Source organism: Elephas maximus, chromosome 2 (genome assembly GCF_024166365.1).
Source record: "Elephas maximus indicus isolate mEleMax1 chromosome 2, mEleMax1 primary haplotype, whole genome shotgun sequence".
In the NCBI taxonomy this organism is placed as follows: Eukaryota; Metazoa; Chordata; class Mammalia; order Proboscidea; family Elephantidae; genus Elephas; species Elephas maximus.
In genome coordinates this window covers 200,144,296-200,148,883 of record NC_064820.1, presented here as the reverse complement: position 1 = coordinate 200,148,883, position 4,588 = coordinate 200,144,296, and the positions used below count along the sequence as shown (strand labels likewise).

The window sequence follows — 4,588 nt, the reverse complement described above, 5'->3', positions numbered from 1 at the left end:
CAGGGCCAGGCATTGGTAATACACAAACACACAAGGCATTACCCCTGCAGGGAGAACTTCTAAACAGTAGAGATATATTTTTGTTTCTTAAAAGAGGCATTATAAAGCTTCTAATGCAACATAAGAGCAGGCTAGGAAAAATCCAAAAAAAATTCTAGAGGCTCAACTTCTAAAACTAGAACATTTCCATTTAATATATTCATAATTATCACCTGGAATCATGAATTAGAAAATAAGATAGATAAGACAGTGTCTAGCACTTAGTAAGTCCTCAGTAAAAGACAACTATTACAAAGAAGAATTAAAAGAGAGAATTTACATTAAGAACTTTATAAACAACCAACACTAATAGTGTATATTGCTTCTGCATGGGCCTTTAATTTATATGCAGCAGTCTCCACAACATCCCTGTGAGGTAGAACAAGTGCCATGATTCTCATTTATTATGAAGAAACAGACACTCATGAAGGGTAAATGATGTACCAAGGTTATAGAGCCAAGAAATGGCAGAGTCATGCACCAGATATCCTGAAACTTCGGTGCTGGCTGACAATCCTACAACAGTCAAGCTCCTTCCTCAGTACCCCCACCACTTCCCCATTCCTCAAGCTATAAATGAGGGGGTTGAGAATAGGAGTAAGAACTGTGTAGAAGACAGAGACCACCTTGTCATGGCTAGGGGTTCTGTAGCGCTTAAGCCTCAAGTAGATGAACATGGTGGGCCCATAGAAAAGGGAGACAGCTGTCAGGTGGGAGGAACAGGTTGCCAGAGCCTCTTTACAGGTCTGAGCAGAGTGCATATGGGGCACAGCAGCCAGAATGTGAGAATAGGAGGCCATGATGATGGACAAGGGAAGAAGAACCATGAAAAAATAGCAAGCAAATAGCAGGTTCTCGAAAAGGGATGTGTCTGCACAGGCCAGGTTCAATAAAGCTGGCACCTCACAGAAGAAGTGGTCCACATTCCTGGAGCCACAGTAGGGGAAGGTTAGGGTTGCCACAATCTGGATCATTCCATCTAGTATGCCAAAGGCCCAGGATCCTCCAGCAATCTGAAGACAGACCCTCTGACTTATGAGGATGGGATAGTGAAGTGGGTGGCTAATGGCCACATAGCGGTCGTAAGCCATGAGTCCCAGTAAGAGCCCCTCAGAGCCCACAAGAGAGACAAAAACGCCAATTTGTATACCACAACCCACAAAGGAGATGGACTTTCTGCCAGACAGGAAGTTGACTGCCATCTTTGGCACAATGTTACGTACCAACATGAGGTCCATGAGGGAAAGCTAAGGAAGAAGTACATGGGTGTATGAAGTCAAGGATCTATGTAGATGAGGGAGATGAGTAGGACATGCCCACAGAGGGCCACTGTGAAGACCATCATGACCATAGGGAAAAGAACAAGATCAGTTGCACAGTATGAAAAGATGCCCAAGAGGACAAAGTCATCTGTGTATGATTGATTCAACCCGGTGTCCATGGCTCAGTTGTTTCTTGTCAACTGAGAACATGTCAAAAAAAAAAAAAGTTCATGAAATGACTGACATATGTTTGCATTCTGCCTCTTCAGATAGTCATTTTCTTTGTAAGTTATCAGATGTCAGCAGCCTAAGCTTTGGGACATAAAAAAGGACATTCTTTCATATTCCCAAGACACAGATGATAGACTCTCTGCTAGCTTATAGAATTGGACTGCATATCAATATTCGTATGTAACCATTCCACGTGTGGAAACTGAGTTATCTTGTATTTCCAATATAATATAAATAGTCTTGATAAGACTATTGGATAATCTTCCTTCTGTAGGCAGTCTTGGCTTTGCTATTGCAACCTGACCCTACAAATGCCAGTAAATTTCCAGTAGTCAGAAAGCACTGCTTTAAACTAGACCAAGCTAGATTCAGCCCACCTCACATGCAAAGAAGGGCCAGCTGTGACCGTTAGTTGTCCTCAACATAGGATGCAGCAACAGGTGGAACAAATCAGAAGAAAAATCATCACCTAGACTCCATTTGGAAGTGAGAGGTTTGACAAGAATCGTATCACCTCCTGTTTTCTGGCCACCATAATTCCTGCAACATCTTCCCTATGTAGTCCTTCTAGAATTTTCCCTCTCCAGTATGCCTGCGTGGCCACCATATAAGCCCTTCTCCCCCATAGCTCAGGGAGTGGGATCTGAGGAACTTCCTCCTGGCTCCTTGCTCTGCGCATTGCACCTTCTAGGATTTGGCAACACCACGTCACACTGACTGTCTTATCTGGGATCACATGGACTTGGTAAGCTATCTCTAGTGGGGCTTGGACCATTTTATATCCAATATATAATTTATATGTGTTACAATAAGGAAAAGTAATAAAAGCTTAAGATTTTCTTTAGTCTTTATTTACTTAGACCAGAAATCTTGGGATCAGTCTTAATGCCTCTGTTTCTTTCATCTCTCTATTCAAACAACCAGAAAAGCCACTTGGCTGGCTCTACATTCAAAACATCTCTGAATCCAATTAGATCTTACCACCCCCACTGCTGCCATCTTGGTCCAAGTGAGCTAGATTATAATTCCTTGTCTCCCAGTTTCTACCTTTGAACCCCTTGAGACTATTCTCATAGCTATTCAAATGGCTATACTAAAATGTAAGTCACATGATGTAACTCTCATGCTGAAAGTATATCAGTGACTTCTTAAATTACTCCAAACAAAGCCAAAATCCTTTAAGTCGCACCCAGGGTCCTATATGACCCTCCTCTCTCACAAATACTCTTACTCCAATCTCATCTCCTACCATTCCTCCCCCACAATTATTGTGCTTTCCCCTCACTCAGTGAATTTCCTAAGGAAAAAAAAAACTAAGCACACTCCTTCCTTTGCCATTTGCATTTTCCCCTCTCTTTTCCAGACTTCTGTCTCTCTCGTGTGCCTCAGCCCTTTACTCAAATGCCAACTTTTTAAAGAGACCTTCCATGAAAGCCATATTAAAAACTATAAATGTCTTCAACTGCCTAGGCAATTGCCTGCTTTAGTTTTATCCACAACACTTAGACCATTTGATACATACCTGCTTGTTTGTACTTTTACTACCTGTCACATCCCACTACAATATGAGCACTGTTTTTGTTCATCATTATGTTGAAATCTCCTAGAGTGGTGCTTGGCAAATAGTATGAGCTCAACATTTATAATTTGGCTGAATAAAATAATACACAAAGAAGTTGTATGCAATTTCCATTTTCTAAAAGCAGAAAGTCTGCCGCTTTCATTACAAGAGAAAGTCTTCTTCATATGAATGTAGTACAATTCACTGCTTCATTCTTTTCTTGAGCGTAGTGAGAGATAAAGTAAGAAATATCTTCAGGTATTTAGAAAAAATAACCATGTTATTACAAATGGATGTTACTGACATCTAGAAGACATACACATGCTGGTGTGTTCATGTGGATCATAGCTCAGTGCAAAGAGGAAACAAGGCAACTCCACTGCCTTGGTTTTGTGTAAAGGCCCATGTACATTTCCAAGCTAGGATGGGCCTGCCCATGTGCTGAGAATGTCTAGTGCTGTCCACTGTGTGCAGAGACCTTCAGCCATGTACACCCTACCCAACTCCAGCCTTCAAGGAGACGTGCTTTTGGTCTCTCTTTCTTTCCCTCTCTTTCTTCTCTTGTCACTTCTCACAATTTCCACACTTCCTTCTGGTCATCACACACTTACATAACAAGTGCATCTCCCTAGGAAAGCCTTTCCTTTGCAGAAACAGCAAACATAACAGACAGAAAGCCAGAAAGGACATCCGAGCCCTGGGTCCAAGAACCATCTCTTCTATCACTACTGACTGTGAAACTCATCCAGTGCTCCCAACCTCTGCCAGAGACACTTGCATCATCTGTGAAATGAGGATAATTATGCCAGTTCCCCATCCCTGTGCTCTCATGAGCCTCTGATGAGAAAGTTTATGTGGAATTTTCCAGAAAAGAGCTCTAACATGTCAGTTTACTAGCAGTAATGCCGTGTCAGTGAGTAGCAACATTTATCTCTCCATATCAGATGGCTCCCCTGGGCTCTAGATTCTAGTATACACTGTGTTCTTAGCCTCTTCCCTCAGATATCCAAGAGGTTCATCCCACCTTAAGTGATAAAATAGAGCTCTTTGTTCTACTCTAGAGAACCTTGTGTCCTCCCAACTTCTTCCCCATTTCAGTTAATGGCTGGCTCTTCTTTCAAAATATCTCCACCCCCTGACTACTTCTTACCCCTCCCCTGCTGCCACCTTGCCCACAGCATTGTCCCTGCACCCTGGAGGATTGCAATGGCACCTGATGTGTCCTCCAAAAGGTTATGTTGAAAATAAAAAATTTTTGTCTTCTGTACATATTCACCACAAGCACACACAGACACACACACACACAAACACAGGCAAAATTATGTTGAAGCCCTAAACCTTATACCTGTAAATATGACCTTCTTTGGAAATAAGGGTTTTCTTTTATTGTGCTCATGAGATGATACCAGAATAGTGTTCTGTGGTACATAGGGTTGCTATGAGTTGGAACCAGCTTCCTGGCACCTAACAACAACAACAATGACCAGAATAAGGT

The 4,588-nt window shown here is 42.0% G+C and overlaps 1 pseudogene; it reads right to left on the bottom strand.

The window, feature by feature from the left end:
* Window positions 1-512: 512 nt before the first annotated feature.
* Window positions 513-1,480, bottom strand: LOC126067376 (olfactory receptor 56-like; annotated as a pseudogene).
* Window positions 1,481-4,588: the final 3,108 nt, after the last annotated feature.